The 22,543-nt window shown below is 49.6% G+C and overlaps 1 protein-coding gene and 2 long non-coding RNA genes across 3 annotated transcripts in view; 1 reads left to right on the top strand and 2 right to left on the bottom strand.

The window, feature by feature from the left end:
• Positions 1–22,543, bottom strand: part of LOC147653225 (uncharacterized) — a 420,383-nt gene that overhangs the window by 38,574 nt on the left and 359,266 nt on the right. The gene's annotated exons all lie outside the window — the stretch shown is intronic.
• On the top strand, positions 9,674–12,316 carry LOC147653230 (uncharacterized). Its single transcript, XR_015287244.1, has 2 exons — positions 9,674–10,963; positions 11,500–12,316. It is a non-coding gene; the product is annotated as an uncharacterized LOC147653230 (long non-coding RNA).
• On the bottom strand, positions 16,726–21,199 carry LOC147653229 (uncharacterized). The gene is made up of 3 exons (XR_015287072.1): positions 20,851–21,199; positions 20,563–20,733; positions 16,726–18,730 (listed from the first exon to the last, which is right to left on the bottom strand). It is a non-coding gene; the product is annotated as an uncharacterized LOC147653229 (long non-coding RNA).

The following is a 22,543-nucleotide window of genomic DNA, read 5'->3' as shown; positions in this document are numbered from 1 at the left end:
ATTTTGAAAAGATTTAGGGAATTTTGTGGTGTTTTTTCTTGAATTTTGTGGGAAACTGTGCTGATTTTATGGGGCATTTCTGGAATTTGGTTGAGTTTTCAGAAGATTTAGGGATTTTTGTGGGATTTTTGTGGGATGTTCTGGGAATTGGTGGAGATTTTGTGGGACATTCCTGTGAATTGGTAGGGTTTTGAAATGATTTAGGGAGTTTTGTGGGACTTCTCTGGAATTTTGTGTGTTTTTTCTGGAATTGTGTGGGATTCTGAGGAGACTTGAAGAATTTTGAGGAATTTTTTTTAGATTTTGTGGGAATTTGTGGAGAATCTGTGGGATTTTACTGGAATTTGGTGGGCCTTTTCAAGGACTTTGTGTGGTTTTGAGGAGACTTGAAGAATTTTGAGGAATTTTTCTTAGATTTTGTGGAAACTTGTGGAGGTTTTGTGGGATTTTTGTGGAATTTTGTGGGATATTGAGGCGATTTAGGGATCTAGAGGGATTTTTCATGTATTTTGTGGGAATTTGTGGAGATTTGGTGGGATATTTTTCTAGAATTTGGTCGTGTTTTGAGAAGATTTAGGGAATTTTGTGTGATTTTTCTGGGATTTTGTGGGACATTGAGGAGATTTTGTGGAATGTTTGTGGAACTTTGAGGGACTTTTCTGGAATTTGGTGAGATTCTGTAGAGAACTGAGAAATTATCAGGGATTTTTCATGTATTCTGTGGGAATTTTTGGAGATTTGGTGGGATTTTTGTGGATTTTGGCCGTGTTTTGAGAAGATTTAGGGAATTTTGTGTGATTTTTCTGGGATTTTGTTGGGTATTGAGGAAATTTTGTGGGATGTTTCTGGAATTTGGTGGGGCTTTTCAAGAATTTTGTGGTATTTTGAAAAGATTTAGGGAATTTTGTGGTGTTTTTTCTTGAATTTTGTGGGAAACTGTGCTGATTTTATGGGGCATTTCTGGAATTTGGTCGAGTTTTCAGAAGATTTAGGGATTTTTGTGGGATTTTTGTGGGATGTTCTGGGAATTGGTGGAGATTTTGTGGGACATTCCTGTGAATTGGTAGGGTTTTGAAATGATTTAGGGAGTTTTGTGGGACTTCTCTGGAATTTTGTGTGTTTTTTCTGGAATTGTGTGGGATTCTGAGGAGACTTGAAGAATTTTGAGGAATTTTTCTTAGATTTTGTGGAAACTTGTGGAGGTTTTGTGGGATTTTTGTGTGATTTTGTGGGATATTGAGGCGATTTAGGGATCTTGAGGGATTTCTCATGTATTTTGTGGGAATTTGTGGAGATTTGGTGGGATATTTTTCTAGAATTTGGTTGTGTTTTGAGAAGATTTAGGGAATTTTGTGGTGTTTTTTCTTGAATTTTGTGGGAAACTGTGCTGATTTTATGGGGCGTTTCTGGAATTTGGTTGAGTTTTCAGAAGATTTAGGGATTTTTGTGAGATTTTTGTGGGATGTTCTGGGAATTGGTGGAGATTTTGTGGGACATTCCTGTGAATTGGTAGGGTTTTGAAATGATTTAGGGAATTTTGTGGGACTTCTCTGGAATTTTCTGGGGTTTTTATGGAATTGTGTGGGATTCTGAGGAGACTTGAAGAATTTTGAGGAATTTGTTTTAGATTTTGTGGGAATTTGTGGAGAATCTGTGGGATTTTACTGGAATTTGGTGGGCCTTTTCAAGGACTTTGTGTGGTTTTGAGGAGACTTGAAGAATTTTGAGGAATTTTTCTTAGATTTTGTGGAAACTTGTAGAGGTTTTGTGTGATTTTTGTGGGATTTTGTGGGATATTGAGGCGATTTAGGGATCTTGAGGGATTTTTCATGTATTTTGTAGGATTTTGTGGAGATTTGGTGGGATATTTTTCTAGAATTTAGTCGTGTTTTGAGAAGATTTAGGGAATTTTGTGTGATTTTCCTGGAATTTTGTTGGATATTAGGGAGATTTTGTGGGATGTTTGTGGAACTTTGAGGGACTTTTCTGGAATTTGGTGAGATTCTGTAGAGAACTGACAAATTATCAGGGATTTTTCATGTATTCTGTGGGAATTTGTGGAGATTTGCTGGGATTTTTGTGGATTTTGGCCGTGTTTTGAGAAGATTTAGGGAATTTTGTGTGATTTTTCTTGAATTTTGTGGGATATTGAGGAGATTTTGTGGGATGTTTGTGGAACTTTGAGGGACTTTTCTGGAATTTGGTGAGATTCTGTAGAGAACTGACGAATTATCAGGGGTATTTTCATGTATTCTGTGGGAATTTGTGGAGATTTGGTGGGATTTTTGTTGATTTTGGCCATGTTTTTAGAAGATTTAGGGAATTTTGTGGGATTTTTCCTGGAATTTTATTGGATTCCGGGGAGATTTTGTGGGATGTTTGTGGAACTTTGAGGGACTCTTCTGGAATTTGGTGAGATTCTGTAGAGAACTGACGAATTATCAGGGATTTTTCATGTATTCTGTGGGAATTTGTGGAGATTCGGCGGGATTTTTGTGGATTTTGGCCGTGTTTTGAGAAGATTTAGGGAATTTTGTGGGATTTTTTCTGGAATTTTATTGGATATTGGGAGATTTTGTGGGATGTTTGTGGAACTTTGAGGGACTTTTCTGGAATTTGGTGAGATTCTGTAGAGAACTGACGAATTATCAGGGGTATTTTCATGTATTCTGTGGGAATTTGTGGAGATTCTGTGGGATTTTTCTGGAATTTGGTAGAGTTTTGAGAAGATTTAGGGAATTTTGTGGGACTTTTCTGGGATTTTGTTGGGTATTGAGGACATTTTGTGGGATGTTTCGGGAATTTGGTGGGGCTTTTCAAGAATTTTGTGGTATTTTGAAAAGATTTTGGGAATTTTGTGGTGTTTTTTCTTGAATTTTGTGGGAAACTGTGCTGATTTTATGGGGCGTTTCTGGAATTTGGTCGAGTTTTCAGAAGTGTTAGGGATTTTTGTGAGATTTTTGTGGGATGTTCTGGGAATTGGTGGAGATTTTGTGGGACATTCCTGTGAATTGGTAGGGTTTTGAAATGATTTAGGGAGTTTTGTGGGACTTCTCTGGAATTTTGTGTGTTTTTTCTGGAATTGTGTGGGATTCTGAGGAGACTTGAAGAATTTTGAGGAATTTGTTTTAGATTTTGTGGGAATTTGTGGAGAATCTGTGGGATTTTACTGGAATTTGGTGGGCCTTTTCAAGGACTTTGTGTGGTTTTGAGGAGACTTGAAGAATTTTGAGGAATTTTTCTTAGATTTTGTGGAAACTTGTGGAGGTTTTGTGGGATTTTTGTGGGATTTTGTGGGATATTGAGGCGATTTCGGGATCTTGAGGGATTTTTCATGTATTTTGTGGGATTTTGTGGAGATTTGGTGGGACATTTTTCTAGAATTTAGTCGTGTTTTGAGAAGATTTAGGGAATTTTGTGTGATTTTTCTGGGATTTTGTTGGATATTGAAGAGATTTTGTGGGATGTTTGTGGAACTTTGAGGGACTTTTCTGGAATTTGGTGAGATTCTGTAGAGAACTGACGAATTATCAGGGGTATTTTCATGTATTCTGTGGGATTTTGTGGAGATTCGGTGGGATTTTTCTGGAATTTGGTGGACCTTTTCAAGGAGTTTGTGTGGTTTTGAGGGGACTCAAAACACGGCCAAAATCCACAAAAATCCCACCAAATCTCCACAAATTCCCACAGAATACATGAAAAATCCCTGATAATTCGTCAGTTCTCTACAGAATCTCACCAAATTCCAGAAGAGTCCCTCAAAGTTCCACAAACATCCCACAAAATCTCCCAATATCCAACAAAATTCCAGGAAAAATCCCACAAAATTCCCTAAATCTTCTCAAAACACGACCAAATTCTAGAAAAATATCCCACCAAATCTCCACAAATTCCCACAAAATACATGAAAAATCCCTCAAGATCCCGAAATCGCCTCAATATCCCACAAAATCCCACAAAAATCCCACAAAACCTCCACAAGTTTCCACAAAATCTAAGAAAAATTCCTCAAAATTCTCCAAGTCTCCTCAAAACCACACAAAGTCCTTGAAAAGGCCCACCAAATTCCAGTAAAATCCCACAGATTCTCCACAAATTCCCACAAAATCTAAAACAAATTCCTCAAAATTCTTCAAGTCTTCTCAGAATCCCACACGATTCCAGAAAAACCCACAAAATTCCAGAGAAGTCTCACAAAACTCCCTAAATCATTTCAAAACCCTACCAATTCACAGGAATGTCCCACAAAATCTCTACCAATTCCCAGAACATCCCACAAAAATCTCACAAAAATCCCTAAATCTTCTGAAAACTCGACCAAATTCCCGAAACGCCCCATAAAATCAGCACAGTTTCCCAAAAAATTCAAGAAAAAACACCACAAAATTCCCTAAACCTTTTCAAAATACCACAAAATTCTTGAAAAGCCCCACCAAATTCCAGAAACATCCTACAAAATGTCCTCAATATCCAACAAAATCCCAGAAAAATCACACAAAATTCCCTAAATCTTCTCAAAACACGGCCAAAATCCACAAAAATCCCACAGAATCTCCAAAAATTCCCACAGAATACATGAAAAATCCCTGATAATTTGTCAGTTCTCTACAGAATCTCACCAAATTCCAGAAGAGTCCCTCAAAGTTCCACAAACATCCCACAAAATCTCCCAATATCCAACAAAATTCCAGGAAAAATCCCACAAAATTCCCTAAATCTTCTCAAAACACGACCAAATTCTAGAAAAATATCCCACCGAATCTCCACAAATTCTTACAGAATACATGAAAAATCCCTGATAATTCGTCAGTTCTCTACAGAATCTCACCAAATTCCAGAAGAGTCCCTCAAAGTTCCACAAACATCCCACAAAATCTCCCAATATCCAATAAAATTCCAGAAAAAATCCCACAAAATTCCCTAAATCTTCTCAAAACACGGCCAAAATCCACAAAAATCCCGCCGAATCTCCACAAATTCCCACAGAATACATGAAAAATCCCTGATAATTCGTCAGTTCTCTACAGAATCTCACCAAATTCCAGAAGAGTCCCTCAAAGTTCCACAAACATCCCACAAAATCTCCCCAGTATCCAATAAAATTCCAGGAAAAATCTTCGGAATTTGGTGGGGCTTTTCAGGAATTTTGTGGTATTTTGAAAAGATTTAGGGAATTGTGCGGTGTTTTTTCTTGAATTTTGTGGGAAACTGTGCTGATTTTATGGGGAGTTTCAGGAATTTGGTCGAGTTTTCAGAAGATTTAGGGATTTTTGTGGGATTTTTGTGGGATGTTCTGGGAATTGGTGGAGATTTTGTGGGACATTCCTGTGAATTGGTAGGGTTTTGAAATGATTTAGGGAGTTTTGTGGGACTTCTCTGGAATTTGGTGGGGTTTTTCTGGAATTGTGTGGGATTCTGAGGAGACTTGAAGAATTTTGAGGAATTTGTTTTAGATTTTGTGGGAATTTGTGGAGATTCTGTGGGAGTTTTCCGGAATTTGGTGGGCCTTTTCACGAACTTTGTGTGGTTTTGAGGAGACTTGAAGAATTTTGAGGAATTTTTCTTAGATTTTGTGGAAACTTGTGGAGGTTTTGTGGGATTTTTGTGGGATTTTGTGGGATATTGAGGCGATTTAGGGATCTTGAGGGATTTTTCATGTATTTTGTGTGAATTTGTGGTGATTTGGTGAGATATTTTTCTAGAATTTGGTCGTGTTTATGGGAAGATTTATCTATCTATCTATCTATCTATCTATCTATCTATCTATCTATCTATCTATCTATCTATCTATCTATCTATCTATATATCTCCCTATCTATCACCCCATATGCATTTCTTTATTATAGATTTGTATATTTTAATTTCTATATTATTCATTTAAATGCCAAGCTTTTAAATAAATAGGGGAACCGAGTGAGAGGAGTGGCAGCATGGTACGGGTCGTCGCGAGTGCCAGAAGCCCGAAAAAGCGGCCGCGTCAAGGACCCCGGCAGAGTGCGGCGTCGTCACCGCTGCCTGTCGGCGCCCGACCGGCTCGCGCTCGGCCCCGGTGCCGCCGAGCGCACAGCCCGTGTCCGCACGGCTGGAGCAGCCGCGGAAAATTGCGACGGGGCGGCGTCGACGCCGGGGTGTTTGTCAGGCAGTCGAATTCACGCACCCACTGCCCGGGGTCCTTCCATTTTCCCGCCTTTTTGGCCGCCATCCTTGGAAGGACAAGCCGGCCACGACCTGGCAGCCATCTTCTGCGTGGCGTGACGTAACTTCCGCCCTTCCTCGCCGCCATCTTTGCTGTGGCTGAAGCCACTTCCGGCAGAGCGGCCATCTTTGTTATGGCACAATTAAGGCCCCCGCTGCTCTCAGCGCGTCTGTCTAACTTACATGCCTGAACGAAAAACCTGCCGACGCCGACCGACTCCGAGCATTCCGCCCGATTTTCCGCCGCCTTTCCCGGGGCGAGGACGATGGCGGCGAGACTCAGCGGCTCCGTAGCTGGGTGGCGGCCGCGCCTGCGGCGGCAGGCATTGGAGTTAACGCCTCTGCCGCGGTCCTCCCGGCCGGCTCCGGCGGGGGGCGGGGGGGAGGCCCGACGCGGCTCGGTTCGGTTCGACTCTTTCCGGCCCGCTTCGGCTCGGCTCTTTCTGGCCCGCTTCGGCTCGGCTCGCCCCTGCTCGGCCCCGCTCGGCCAGGCCCCGCCCGGCTCGGAGCACAGCTGCAGTACCGCTCTGTGCCCACAATGCGGCAGCACTGCCGCAGAGCTCAGCCCGGGGTGGGCGAGGGGAGCCCCTGCAAGTGCAGAGAAGCGAGGCAAGAAACCACGTGTACAACCCCTTTCCATATGCTGCTACCTGTTTCCAGGCGACGACAAAGACCCATGAAGCAAATGCTTTTTCTTGGCCCATTTTGCTAAGCAAAGCTCTTCTGCAGCTCTTTAGTGCTTGCCAAACTCCAATGCGCGTGCTGCTGCTTCGATCGGATAAGAAGCACAGCCTTCTGACAGCAGCTTTCAGGTTGCTTCAGAATGAGCTTGGCCATTTGAACGTGCAGCATGTCTGTGTGTGCATAAGCTGCAGGTGCAAGCTCCTGACAAATGTGTTCTGCAGGTACAGTTTCTCCCTGCCGGATGCAGTGGAAATGCTTTCTGCTGGTATTCTCGCCAAGAGTCACAGAGTGCTTAACTCAGGAGCTCTGAGAATGGAAGCGCAAGAAGCGTTCCGCATTTGGTGGGATATTTTTCTAGAATTTGGTCGTGTTTTGAGAAGATTTAGGGAATTTGGTGGGATTTTTCCTGGAATTTTGTTGGATATTGAGGAGATTTTGTGAGATGTTTGTGGAACTTTGAGGGACTTTTCTGGAATTTGGTGAGATTTTGTAGAGAACTGATGAATTATCAGGGATTTTTCATGTATTCTGTGGGAATTTGTGGAGATTCTGTGGGATTTTTGTGGATTTTGGCCGTGTTTTGAGTCCCCTCAAAACCACACAAATCCTTGAAAAGGTCCACCAAATTCCAGAAAAATCCCACAGAATCTCCACAAATTCCCACAAAATCTAAGAAAAATTCCTCAAAATTCTTCAAGTCTCCTCAGAATCCCACACAATTCCAGAAAAAACACACAAAATTCCAGAGAAGTCCCACAAAACTCCCTAAATCATTTCAAAACCCTACCAATTCACAGGAATGTCCCACAAAATCTCTACCAATTCCCAGAACATCCCACAAAAATCTCACAAAAATCCCTAACACTTCTGAAAACTCGACCAAATTCCAGAAACGCCCCATAAAATCAGCACAGTTTCCCACAAAATTCAAGAAAAAACACCACAAAATTCCCTAAATCTTTTCAAAATACCACAAAATTCTTGAAAAGCCCCACCAAATTCCAGAAACATCCCACAAAATGTCCTCAATACCCAACAAAATCCCAGAAAAGTCCCACAAAATTCCCTAAATTTTCTCAAAACACAACCAAAATTCCAGAAAAATCCCACCGAATCGCCACAAATTCCCACAGAATACATGAAAAATCCCTGATAATTCGTCAGTTCTCTACAGAATCTCACCAAATTCCAGAAAAGTCCCTCAAAGTTCCACAAACATCCCACAAAATCTCCTCAATATCCAACAAAATTCAAGAAAAATCCCCCAAAATTCTCTAAATCTTCTCAAAACACGACCAAAATGCACAAAAATCCCACCGAATCTCCACAAATTCCCACAGAATACATGAAAAATCCCCGATAATTCGTCAGTTCTCTACAGAATCTCACCAAATTCCAGAAAAGTCCCTCAAAGTTCCACAAACATCCCACAAAATCTCCCTAATATCCAACAAAATTCCAGGAAAAATCCCACAAAATTCTCTAAATCTTCTCAAAACACGACCAAATTCTAGAAATATATCCCACCAAATCTCCACAAAATCCCACAAAATACATGAAAAATCCCTCAAGATCCCTAAATCGCCTCAATATCCCACAACATTCCACAAAAATCACACAAAACCTCCACAAGTTTCCACAAAATCTAAGAAAAATTCCTCAAAATTCTCCAAGTCTCCTCAAAACCACACAAAGTCCTTGAAAAAAAACACCAAATTCCAGTAAAATCCCACAGAATCTCCACAAATTCCCACAAAATCTAAAACAAATTCCTCAAAATTCTTCAAGTCTCCTCAGAATCCCACACAATTCCAGAAAAACCCACAAAATTCCAGAGAAGTCCCACAAAACTCCCTAAATCATTTCAAAACCCTACCAATTCACAGGAATGTCCCACAAAATCTCTACCAATTCCCAGAACATCCCACAAAAATCTCACAAAAATCCCTAAATCTTCTGAAAACTCGACCAAATTCCAGAAACGCCCCATAAAATCAGCACAGTTTCCCACAAAATTCAAGAAAAAACACCACAAAATTCCCTAAATCTTTTCAAAATACCACAAAATTCTTGAAAAGCCCCACCAAATTCCAGAAACATCCCACAAAATGTCCTCAATATCCAACAAAATTCCAGGAAAAATCCCACAAAATTCCCTAAATCTTCTCAAAACACGGCCAAAATCCACAAAAATCCCACCGAATCTCCACAAATTCCCACAGAATACATGAAAAATCCCTGATAATTCGTCAGTTCTCTACAGAATCTCACCAAATTCCAGAAACGCCCCACCAAATTCCAGAAACATCCCACAAAATGTCTTCAATATCCAACGAAATCCCAGAAAAATCACACAAAATTCCCTAAATCTTCTCAAAACACGACCAAATTCTAGAAAAATATCCCACCAAATCTCCACATAATCCCACAAAACACATGAAAAATCCCTCAAGATCCCTAAATCGCCTCAATATCCCACAAAATCACACAAAAATCACACAAAACCTCCACAAATTCCCACAAAATCTAAGAAAAATTCCTCAAAATTCTTCAAGTCTCCTCAGAATCCCACACAATTCCAGAAAAAACACACAAAATTCCAGAGAAGTCCCACAAAACTCCCTAAATCATTTCAAAACCCTACCAATTCACAGGAATGTCCCACAAAATCTCCACCAATTCCCAGAACATCCCACAAAAATCTCACAAAAATCCCTAACACTTCTGAAAACTCGACCAAATTCCAGAAACGCCCCATAAAATCAGCACAGTTTCCCACAAAATTCAAGAAAAAACACCACACAATTCCCTAAATCTTTTCAAAATACCACAAAATTCCTGAAAAGCCCCACCAAATTCCAGAAACATCCCACAAAATGTCCTCAATACCCAATGTTTTCTGCTGCACTGTTTGTCATAAACAAAATGAAGATTTAAAAAAAGCCCCACAACCTTAATAGCCTTTTGCAGAAATGAGGCAGACCCAGCAATCTTGAAGCAGTCATTGCTTCAGTCTTTCTATAACTCTGAAGACAACTAAATGAACACAGAAATCAGAGCTCTCACACACCCTACAGCCAACAGCTCCCAAAATTATTAAAACCCTTATTGATTCAGTTTATTGCAGATGCTGTCCTGAAGCAGAAAAGGTGATTCTGCACTTCCTTAGTCCTTTTCCCTTGGACTGAGGTTTGGTTTGGCCTTGTGTGGTCCTGCTGAAGAGCAAAAGAGAGCAGTGACAAGGCTTCCTTCACCCTGGGATTATAAAATCTTGTTGTTTGGGCAGAGACAAATCCCTCCCTGGCTACAGCCTCCTGACAGCTACAGGGGCCAGGACCAGGTGTCCCCTGAGTCTCACTGAGTACTTGGTTTATGCAAAACATTGGGGCTCATTCCATTTGCTGAGAAGAAGAGCCAAAGATGACACACCTTGGGCACCGTCCCCTCCTCACCCCAAAGTGCCCCCCAGGACGGCCTGTGGCTCATCAAGTAACATTTCTGCAATCAGGCATCGCCAAAAGTGTTTCTAACAACACATTCCATCACTTCTTGTCACTTTTTATTCAGTGCAAGCATGGAAATGTCTGAGATAGACAATGGAAAGCAATACATAAAATCCAAGACAAGCGATCATAAATGGCCCTGCTGGGAAAGCAGATCCCACGGAATTGGATGGAGGTGGAAGGTCACTCCTAACACATTAAATACAACAGCCAAAGCAGATCCTGATGTCACCCTGATACTGAGATGGAAAAGTCACCTGCTTAAAATCATTGAAAAGGAAAAGAAGGAGCAGGAGGACAGGTGGGTAGGTGTGTTGGTAACTCTGTTAAACACAGTTTAAAAAACCCCAAAACGCAGTAGTTATTAACCAGATATTTGAGGAGGCACAGCCACAGCTCTCTGCAGAACATTTACAAAGTGCTTGACAAATGGAAAGCTGGATCTTTTTCAGCAAGTGCCGTGGGTGCTGTGCACCCAGACCTGGAGCACCAGGGCCATCCATCTGCCTCAGGAGTCCTGCTTTCATCCTTGGAGTGTGCATCCTTCCATCCTCCAGTGTGCACCGGCACTTCAGATTGAGGTAAGGACAGCACTGAATAGGGGAAAAAGAGCAGGAGCTATTCCCTCCATTGAATATTGATTGGCACCACCACGTGACACATTCACTTGAAGACGAGCACAAAGGGATTACAACACAATTGTCCCTGTACAGAACAGAAACCAAGCTTCTCCTGCTGCTCTGGCCGGTCCCTAAACACAAGAAGGAGCTGTAGGTTTTCTCCATCGCTGCTGGTGCAGCTGAAGCCTTAAGTTCCTTAAGCCTTTCCTGTTTCCCTGAGTTGTCTCTCATTTCCATCACCTCAAAATGGGCATCTGTGGCACTATGAGAAAGGGCAGCATTTTCCTTGGGAAACAGCCGGAAAAGAACCAGAGCAGGTGTCCCAGACTGGGGGCTGCCCCTTCCAGGGGATTGTGTGTCAGCTCTGTTAGAATTGCTAATTATTTAGGCACCTAATTGGCTCTGAGGAGTGGATTGGGGAGAGACGGAAATGCAAGCCCTGGGCTGAAGGCCGTGCCCGAGGTGTGCCCAGCTCCCTGCACACCTTTTCCCCCCAGGTGCAGACCGGCTCCAGACGCTGCACATGGAAGGCAAGGAGAGCTGGGAGCCGAGAGAGGAGCGGTTTCTCCCGGAACACCGGGAGCCCTTCCATGGCAGCAGCTCATTCCCAGCCCCTGCCCCACTCTCTGCTCCCAAAGGTCACCGGGAACTCGCCCAAGGCCCGGGGGGCTCGGCAGGGCTTTCCCACCTGGGCCGAGTGCCACAGGAGGGGCCCCTGCAGGATTTCGGTCTCGGTCGGGTTCCAGCAGCTCAGACTGGCTCCTGCATCCAGCAGGGATTGGGTGGGGATTTGGTTGGGGCTTTTTGTTTGCTGGTTTGGCTTTTAGTTATTTAGAGAGTGCTTTGAGGGTCAGTTTTGCTGCTTCATCAGCTTTACCCCCTGCCCAGCTGCCTGTTGTGTGCATGGAAGGGTTCAATCTGCATTTCGCTTCTTCTGCACCCCTACTTTATTATTTTAGGCTCTTTATTTTCATTTTTCTCTTTTCCTTTTGACTGTTTTTTCCCCCTTTCATTCCCCCTTTTTTAATATTTATTTTCTGCTGTGGGTTTTTTTCCCCCCCCCCCTCTTCTCTCACGTGACCTCGGTGCTTTCCTGTCTTTTTGTAAATTTTTCTTTTTTCTTTTTTTTTTTTTCTTTTTTTTTTTTTTTTAATCTTCTCCTGATCAGAAGCCCCTGGGGCAGCTGCACAGCCGGGGCCACTCCTGGCTGTCAGAGAAGCCGGGAGCTGACTGCTCTACGGGATTTGTTTGCTCCCAGGTCTGCGGCTCGGGGCTCTCTCTCATCGTGTTTTATCAAATAAAGTTCGTGTGGCATTCCTGGCTTTGACGATGGTGTTTTATTGGGATGTGCCAAGCCCGGATTCCCCGGGAAGCAGCAGGACGGGTTTCCCTGTGCCTAAGGACAGCCCCGGAGCCGCGCAGTGCAGAGAGAAGCCGATCCTAAGCCACTGCTGATGATCATAACCGAGTTGAAATTAGAAGAAATGAGAAGTCCCAGCTGAAACCGATACAGAAGCAAGTTTTGATTGGTTTTCAGAGCCTCCTGCTTCATACGCTTTGCCTCAGGAGCCAGGGAAATGGCTCCGATTCCCCTCCCGATGCTGCTGCTGGTGCGGAGCTGCCGGCCGGGCTTCAGGGCTGCTGCGGCTCCCAGAGACAGCCGGCGCTGCCTTCGGGGGCTCGGAGCTGAGCCCCGCTCCTGCAGCTGTGGCTCACACAGACCCTTGGCTGTGTTTGGGGAGCTCAGAACCAGACTCACCCCATCACTTTGGGGCTTCACAGAAGGCGGCGAGTGCCGCGTTTGAGGGGCTCAAAATTCAGGCTCAGAGCTTAAAAGCAGAGACCGAATCCTGCGTTTTGGACTCTGACAGCAGCGGGCTCACGTCCGGCCTGGATTTGGGCTTCAGGCACAGAGACTGAGCCCTGGTTTCGGGGTTTCGGTCCGAGCGAGCGAGTCCAGGCTCCAGAGCCCGAGTGCCGCCGATTGACTCTCAAAGCCAGGCTGCGCTGGCCAAGTGCAGACAGCGATGAACCGAGCTGAGATTTGGGGACGTGAAAGCCCGGTCCCTCAGAGCGAGCATCCGGGCTCACAGAGAGCAAGCTGTGCATTTTAGGGGCTCGAGGCAGAGACCGAGTCCCGCCTTCTGGGGATTTGGCTTCACAGAGCTTCGCGTTCGGGGGGCTTGAAGTAAATCCCAGCCGCGGTGCTTCGGTGTTCAGAGCGGGCTCGTTCGGGCAGCGTCAGTCGCAGCCTCTCAGCTCTAAGGGCCGCCTTTGGCCCCGCGGAGAGCTCAGAGCCGGCGACTCGGAGCTGCCTCTGGGGCCGGCGGCGGAGCCGCGTTTGGGGCTCGGAGCGGAGCCCGAACCCCGCGTTGGGGGCCACGGGCAGAGCCCGGCCCGGCGCGTCGGGCTCCGCTCGGGGCCCCGGGGGCCGCCTCGGCACCGGCAGAGCCCCGGCTCCCCGCGGCCGGAGCGGGACCGTGCCCGGGGCCCCGAGCGGCCGGAGCGGGACCCGGGCGCGAACCTCCGGCTCCCGGCCCGGCCCCGCCGCAGCGCCCCGGGCTCGGAGCGGCCCCGCCGAGAGCGCCCGGGCCGGGCCGGGGCCCGCACAGCGCCGAGCGGGGATCCCGAGCGAGGCCCCCGGGACAGCGGCACCCGCGGGGCGGGACAGGAACGGGACGGGATGGGCCAGGAGCGGGCCAAGAGCCGGGGCGGGGCCGGCGCAGGTGTTCGGGGTTGGGCCGGGCGGGTGCGCAGAGGGGAGGGACGGGGGCGGGAGGGGCTTAGGGGGGCGGACACCCCCAGCCCCTCCCACCCGGGACACCCCCCTCCGGAGAGGCCCCGCCCCCCGCCCCTCCCCGGGGCCCCTCCTCCGGAGGGGGCCCACCCTAAATCCCCCCCCTCCCCACCCGGGACCCCCTCCTAACGAGGGGGCCCTTCCCAAACCCCCCCAGCCCCCCAACCCTCGCTACCCCACCCCAGACCCCTCCTGAGGAGGGGCCCCCCTGACCCCCCAGCCCCGGCCCGGTGTGATGAAGGGAAAGCCGGAACCCCGGCAGTGTAGGGCGGTGTTGGCAGCTGCTGGGGGGACCCGCACAGCGGCTCCGGCCCCTTTTGGGCACTCAAAGCAGGGGCGCCGGCTCCGGCCCTCGGGGCTTTATTATCCGGCGCCCCGAACCTCGCGGCTTCTCTGCCAAGGGCAAACAGAGACCAAGGGGAGAAGGGGACACGGGGACACGGAGGGAAAGGGCCGAGAGACAGCGCACAAGGAGGCAGAAGGGAGCAGGAGCGGAGGGCAGCAGGGGCACAGAGTGCAGGGAGAGCGGGAAAGAGGAACAGAAGCGGGCTCGGCCTTGGGAGGGAAGCACGAGAGGGAGGTGCAGGTGGCAAAGGCCGAGCGGGAATGGGGGGCGCTCAGGCTGGGTGCCCGGGGCAAGGAGAGGGGAGGAAGGAGGGCTGGGGGTGCTCAGGAGGGGAGAAGGAGCGGGCTGAGAAGGAGGAGGAAGGAGGAGGGATACACTGGAGGGCCGGGTGTGCAAGGAGGAGGGACAGGGGAAGAGCCAGGTGCAGGGGAGGAAGAGAAGAGCAACGGGGGAGAGGAAAGGGGGGTTTGCGGGGAGGAGACGGAGATAAGCGGGAGAAAGGAAGGGAGGAAAGAAGGGTTAGAGAGAAGCAGGAGTGGGAAGCCGAGGCTCCCGCGCCTCACCTGGGCCCCGCCGGGGAGCCCGGCCCGGCCCGTGCCGGCACCTTCGAGCGCTGGGGAGCAAATGGCGGCGGGAGCGACTTCCGGGTCTTAAATCCCCCTCGGCCCCGCCCCGCGCAGCCGCCCTGGGGCCCCGCGCACCTGCCCGGCCCCGCCCGGCCCAACCCCGAGCACCTGAGCCCGGCCCCGCCCCCGCCCCGAGGCCCCGCCCCGAGCACCTGAGCCCGGCCCCGCCCCCGCCCCGAGGCCCCGCCCCGAGCACCTGAGCCCGGCCCCGCCCCCGCCTTGAGGCCCCGCCCCCGGCCCTTCCCGCGCGGGGCCGCTCCCGGCTGCGGAAACAGGGAAATAAACAGGGAAATAGGGAAATAAACGGGAAACAGGGAAAGCTGTAGGCGGATAGAACACAAACACCCTGCGGCGCTCGGGCCCCGCCGAGAGGCCCCGCGGGTGTCCCGCTGCGGGAGGACTCGGGAGCAGCCGGAGCTCGGCCGCTGCTCTCAGCCCCGAAGCCGCCCCCTGAGCCCGGGGCCGGGCCCGGACAGCGCCGGGCCGGGACTCCGTGTTCCGAGCGCTCGCTCGCAGCATTTGGGCTCCGTCCCTGAGCCCCAAAATGCGGGATTTGGGCTCCGTGCTCACGGCCCGGGCGAGTCTCGCTTTGCACTCCCAGAACACGGGGCTCAAGTCGCTGTTCCACAGCCCTCGGCCCGGCCAGACCCAGCACTTGGTCCCTGAGCCCTCCACACCTTCACCCCCACCAAAAAACCCCACAGGATTCAAGACTCCGATTCTGAGACCAGAAAAATGCTCCATTTATTAATCTCAGCTCACAGGGCTGTGGATTTCACTGTGGACATCCCCACAGGGGCTGACAGGGAACGGAGCTCTCACACCTCTGATCCTGCCCTGAGAACTGCTTCAGACTGGCAAAAACCACACGTGGGATAAAAAGGCTGGAAGGCTCCCCTGGAGCGAAGGCACGTGTAGCCAATCCGCATTTCCTTATTATCCCAGCCATGTGCTATCCCGTTATCCCAGCCCCGCTCTGTGCTGCCGCCTCCAGCTCACTGCCTGACCCCGCCCGTGGCTCCGGCCGCTCCCGAGGCACCGGGAACACGCCCGGAGCTGCTCGGCCCTGCGGAACTGAAGGGCTGGAGATGCCCAGGCCCGAGCAGGGGATGATCCAGGGGCTCCTCCCGTGTCCGGAGCTCGGGCTGAGGCGGCTCCCCGGGGATGCCCGCGCTCCATGCGCTGCCCTGCCCTCTCTTTCGGAGGAGCAGCTCCGGTCCCGGCGCTCGGGGCGGGGCAGCAGCGCAGGGACGGCCCCCACGGGCGCTCGGGACCCGCGGGCTCGGCTCCGGCCCCGCCGGGAGGAGGAAGGAGCGGGATGGGAGTGCCCGGCTGTGCCTGGCGCTGGCAGCCGACAGGGCCGGTCCCCGCGGGAGAGAACTCGCTCTGTGTTCCCTGAGCAGCAGAGAGGGATGGCCAGAAGCTTCTGGTGTTCATTTCCCAGACTGTCCCATCCACCGATCCCAATGTGCGCGAGGCAAAACAGCCGCGATGGCTGCAGGCTTCAAAACAAAGATAAACAACGTGGTTTTCCTTTCCCTCTTTCAGGCAATTATATGTAGGTAGGATTAATAATACCCGATGGCGTTTTCTTCTTAAAACTCTGGCCAAGACCGTGCTACTGACTGGGTCTCCAAAGCAGGAAGATGAAAGTGATAAATTAAATCCGATGCCCGACCTTTGCATATTTAGCTTTCCATTACAGAAATCCCTGGATGGATCCACCTGCTCCTCTGCTCGTATTATATTTTGTCTCACTCTAATCCCATTAGGATACCCTAAATCCAACCTGTTCTGCTCCTCACACCAAAGCCTGAGGTCACCTCTGCTCATGACATTTGCATGGCACACGTTGTTGTCACACAGATAATGGCAAAAACAATTTCATCTTGTTCTTTCCCCCGGTACAACTGGGGCAGCTGGAGCTGTGAAATGAGGTGACAGGACTCACGAGTAGCTCTCAACATGATCTAAACACGGAGCTGCTTTTATTCCAGCCTTCCCCTGTAGAAAACACACGGTGTAAAACGCCACCAAAGCAGGAATTACTGCTGGAGCTCTCTTTGCCCTTGGCACACAAGGGAAGAGCCCTTCCTGGAGTTCGAGTGTCTTATTCCCACTTTTCAGTGCTCTTGGATCAGCCTCTGTGCTAATTGAGATCTTCCTGATAGGTCCTGATCTTTCAGAAGTGGAATCAAAGCAAAGTGAGGTAGAACAGAGGTGAGCCAAAGCCCAGCCGTGTGTATGATCTTTCCAGCTGTGCACCTCCCTGGGAATTGCCTGTTCCCTGCACCACCTGACAGGAGGGCACATGGGATCCCGAGGATATTTAAAGGCTGCTGGGACAATCCAGACAAATCTTCGCCGTGTGCAAGGTAAGAACTGGAAGAGCTGCTTAGAAAGCTGCTGAGCTGAGCAGAGGTGGAAGGAGAGGAGGAAAAGGCTGGTTCCCATCCTCATTTCCGGGCAGGGATGAGGCCAAGCCTGCAGGCACGGAGCCTGCTGGAATCCCTGGCAGCAGGCACAGCCGCTCCCGGGAAGCCGCGCTCCCGTTGCACAAAGCCATCCCCGCCTGCGCAACCTGCGGTGAAAGCCACGGGATCAGAGCCGGGAGACTCAGCTCGAGCCCGGCTGCGGCTCAGCCGGGCCAGGTTCCGATTATCCGGCAGCACCGGGAGGCGCTTCCGGGCCCGAGCCCTTCCCTCGGTCCGCAATGAAAGGCGGCTGAGCGCCCGGCCCGAGCCGGCTGAGCTCAGAGGAAGGCTCTGATTGTGCCCGATTGGGATCAGGAGCCCACTCCCGCCTGGCTGAGGAGCTCCAGCTGGCTCCTGCGGCACTGAGGAACAGCTCCCCCGGCAGTCCGGGCGTGGCTCCCAAAGCTCTGCCCGAGCTGCAGCACTTCCCTTTATTCTCCAGCCGCTGCTGATGCCTGGGATGTGTCGGGAGCAACGCGGATTGTCCAGGGAGGGATGCTCCGGGCTGGCTGCCGGGCGGGTCAGGCAGATGACCTCCATCGCTAAGGAATTTCCCACATCCCAACCAGTCCAGCTGGCAGGAATGATGAACTGGAGGATTTGACAATAGAAATATTGTTCGGGCATTGTCTCACCAGGTGTGGGCACTGCAACAATCTGATCTCACGGGAACAAACAGTTCTGATTGAAGGGAAGGGCTTTGGTGTGACAGGAAGAGCTGCCTGAATCCCAGTATCCCTGGCCACCCTCACCTCAGCCCCTCCAGAGGGAGGGTTGTGGACACTTCCTCACCCCCATCAGCTCACCCGAGGCGAGGTGCTGCTCCTGGCAGCTCAAACACTGCTCTGCTTTGGTCCAAGACCTTCCAGATATTCCAGGATGAGGACTGAGAAGCCCAGGGATAAACAAAGGCCTCTTGGAAGGCAAAGCATTCATTTTGTGATTAAAAGGCAAATTAAGAGTCCTTTTATCTTCACGGCTTCTGTTGTCTCTTGCTTGTGTGGACTTTTGCTTTCTGCCCTTGGCAAGGCTTGGCACACTCACCTTTCGGCATTGCCATCCTCTGCCTTGCCCGGGCTGCCTCTGGTTCAGCTCCCCCAGCAGCTGCTGCCTTCAGCCTGCTCTGTTCTGCCCCAGCTCGTGTCCCTTTCCCTTGGCTCCTCCCTGCTGTGCCCGGCCAGTTCCCACCTGTGAGCAGCAGGGATTCCTCGCCCTGCCCAGGGCAGCCACCAGCCCCGCACATTCCCCAGGGTCAGCCGGGCTGCTGCAAACCTTTGGTGTCCCAGAGCTCACGGATCGCTGCCAGGACAGCAGCTGGGGAGCTGGAAGCCTCTCCTGAGGATGGGGACTGATGCGCCTGGTGCCTGGGAATTCACCCAGGAATACTGGATCCAGTGCTTATGAGCAGTGCAGCCAAGGCACCCCATTTCCTGCTCGCTGAGACACCACCAGCACTGCAGCCTGGCAGTGACTTCTCGTGCTCTCCTGAGAATGCAAATGCAAAGATCGTGGCTCTTGCTTTGGAGGCTGTGATCAAGATTAATTTTCAGTAATTTGAAACAATTATTTCTCCTCATTGCTTAATTCTGTCTGCAGCTGGGACTCCAATAAGAGGAGAAAGGAGACAGTTCACTGGAGCCCCTCTCTTGCCAAACACTGAGGCTCATTCAGGTCCTGAGAGGAAACTCAGGCAGGGAGAGCTGCCCCTGCCCTGCTGGGATTGCACCCTTCATTCATGAGGGAGAGACGTCCTTGTGAAAACCGCTCCAGTTGTCTCCATGCCTTGTAGTTCCCACTACAAAATTGTTTTGACCAGAACTGAGACTGCTGAGCATCACTGAGCAGCAAAGGAGACATCCAGCAATCCCCATAACCTGGCAGAAATCATTGCTGGCCATGGCCTGAGCCCTGGGGTGAGAGTCCCAATGGGAACAGCAGCTACAGCCACCCTGATATCCCCAGGAATGTGAGAAACCGCTTCTTCCCATGGCTGGGAGAATGTCTTTGTGCATCTCCAGGATCCACCCTCAGCACTCACTTGGCCTCTACACATATTCATTCCTTACACCTTCCTCACAAGGCATCCCCACCAGTTCCATCTCCTGCCTGCTGGGCAATGCTCCCCCTCCTCATTGCAAAGGGCAGAGCGAGGAACTCTGCCAGTGCCCTTCACTGAGCTCCTCTCACATCATCTCTCCCTCCTTTCATTTCCTTGCCAGCAAGGAGAAAGATTAAAAGGGGAAGAAAAGTGCGTTATGATCTCTGCAAGGCCAGAAAGTGGCCTGAAGAGACATGTGAAATTTTTTCCAGGATGATGTGTCACACCACCCTGAGCTGGGCTCAGCTTTGAACAGCCTGAAGGGCAGCACTGCCAAGACCCAAGGCAATCATTTCTTTGTAGGCAGCCCAAGCCCATTTAATGTTTCACTGTTTGACCCAGGGATCTTGAGGGATTTTCTCCAACCCAAATGATTCTGTGACTGCATATTCCCAAAGTCAGAGGAATCCAGACAAACAGACATATTGTAGAGAAAGTACCTTTTCGGAGTGTTTAGGTAAATTACAATTATTTCCCCCCCAACAGACGGACTATTTTCTGCTCAGTATAAAAAATGTGTTTTCCAGCACAAAAGCTGTAATTCACCTGCCATCCTCTAGCACCCTAAACCAGAGCAGTAAGAGGCAGCCACGAGGAGCATGGAAAAACAGACAGGCACAGACTGCCCCTGCCCAGCCCAGGGACGAGTCCAGAACTGGCTCCTGAGAGAGAGCAGGAGAGTTCAGGGATAAAATCACCTGACTGTGAGGACTGGCCTGGTCTCTCCCAGGCTACACTTCCCTTCTTACTGGGAATTTACTGGGCCATGGCAGAGGATTCTGTTTAGTGACTATTGCCCCTGCCCATGAATGTCTGATGGATTGTTTGGCATTCCTGAGCTGCCTGCACCAGCAGCAGTCTGAGGTGCCACGTTCAGTGGCTTCAGGACCTCTCATTTCTCAAACTGGCCCGTGGTAACTTCAGCTGCCGACCCCAAGCTCTTCATCTGGGGGGAAACAGGGAACCGCTGCTCCTGGAGATGTTCCTCATCGAGAGTTGTGGGCCACTTATCCTTCCTGCTCCTTATCCCAATCAACCCTGTTCTCCCTCTTGGTATCCATACCAATCTTACTATGCCAAACACTCCAGCTAAAGCTGCAGTGCCACTGTGGACATACATGGAATAAACGGAGCTTGCTCTGGGTTTTTTCCAAATACTTTAAAATTCCTTTGTCTGTTTTTCAGCTCCAGAAACAGAGATGAGAAAAACACAAAGTACCTCTCTTGGAGCTCTCTGGACAGTGAGGTCCTGTGAAACCAGTTCTGTCTGGAGGGCACCTTTGCAGATTCTGCAGTCAGGTTCATCGATGGAGTAGCGCTAAGTGACAGGAAAACCTGGCACCCCCTGGTCCCCCTGCACTCCTCAGCTATGACAGCGACGACGCTGACTCTGTTTGAGAGGAAGCTTAAGCTGAGCTTTTGACAGACTCAGGAATGCTTATGGTGAATCTCCCCAGTCTCTTCTCAAGAGCATCTCTTGGGCTCAGTTGATAAAGAGCACATTAACCTGTCCCGCCTGTCGCTCTCCTCAGCACCGACACTCGCGGTTGGCAGATGGCGCTGCCAAAGGAGCAGCTTGGACCTTTAAGGCAGGAATATGGAAGGTGGTGTCAAAATGAATCAGAAGCTCAAGGTAGATGTGATCCAGCATTTCCAAGACTGGAGAGAGGGAGTTCACTCCTAATGCCCCCCAGGAGACCCCGTTCTCTAGAAACAGCAGGGGCAAACACCAAGGAATCCCCGCTTTACTCAAATCCACTGTGGTGGGTTTAGTGTGCCTGCAAGGAGAGGAGAACAATAAAACAACGAGTGGTGCAGACAGAGCCCACTCCACTGGCAAAGGGACCTGAGCTTCTGCAGCTCTGTGACCTCAGCCTTGGAAGATTCCAGCCTTGGCACTGAGGATTGCTGTGCCTTACTGAGTTTGTAAGGTGAGTTACAAGAGCTGACACGGAAAAGCTCTGCTTGCTGCGGACAGCACCGAGCTCAACACACCTCAGGTTCTGTGGATAGAATCTGTTTCTCCTGGAGCTGCAAGATTGAATCTCTCATTTTATACATGAAACAGCACTTGCTATTACCTCATTATGTGGTGCTTGGTAAAGGCATGGGTTTGAAAATTCTCTTACAGAGTATTTCTAGAAAAGGATCTATGAGTGACTGAAATGCTAGTGGTTTTTATTTCATATCATAACCCATCATGATGAAATGGAATGATGAAAGGCCTGGCTTTGTCTATCTGACTAATTGCACCCATCTTCCAAATCTGCTGAACGATCATTTATTGTTTCCTACTTTGGATGATCAAGCATTTTATCGATAAAGCTCATACAGCAATGGTTCAGAATCATAGAGAAATTCAGTGTCAAATCTGGAAATTGAATAGGTGTCCCACAAACAGCAATCACAGCCAAACCATGCCCCCAGGACAATCCTCTACCCAGGAATAAAATAGGAGCCCCAGTCCTGGAGAGGGTCAGCCCTCAGCCCAGGACTAGCTGTGAATTCCTGTAATGGAACACAAAACCACAGGGACTGATTTTCACCTCCACCCAAATTCACAGCTCTTGCGAAAGCCTGAGCTACTGACAAATAATTTCAACTTCTGGCACTGATTATGCTTCTTAGCATAATATGCTTCATAGAACACTGGATCACAAAAGTGCACAACCACCCCCATTTCTCTGTCTGCTGCCCCTGCTCTGACACTGGGCCAGAAGACCCAGGATGGAGTTTTCTGAGCAGGAAAGGCCCATCAACCAGAGGATGTCCCTGCATCCCGAGAGAGTCAGAGTGCTGAGATGGAGATCATCACTGCACCATTGTGGCACTTCTTTAGAGACAGGTCACCTTTGCCTGCTCCAACTGCGTGGGTCACAGCACCACTCCTACTTGCTCCAAACCTGGCAGCAGAGCTCACAACAGCTGGAAGAGAAACCTGCCCCTTCCCTGCCTACCTGGATTCCTCCCATCAAGTGCTGCAACAGCAGGGTCCTAGGCCCACGCTTTCTGAACCTTTGCTAAGCGCAGCTTTTTCAAAAATAAATTAGAACACAGCATTATTCTCCTTCCAAATCTGTAGCTACAAAATGTTTCTGCTGTAGGAAGCAGCGGCACCAAACACAAACACTGACCCAGCAGCCACTGGAGGTAAGTGACGGCAGCAGGAAGGAAAAGGAGCACCAAGAGTTTGTAAGGAC

Source organism: Cyanistes caeruleus, chromosome 5, assembly GCF_971803275.1.
Source record: "Cyanistes caeruleus chromosome 5, bCyaCae1.hap1.1, whole genome shotgun sequence".
NCBI lineage: Eukaryota > Metazoa > Chordata > Aves > Passeriformes > Paridae > Cyanistes > Cyanistes caeruleus.
The sequence above is the reverse complement of the archived record's forward strand: the minus strand, read 5'-3'. Positions and strand labels throughout refer to the sequence as shown.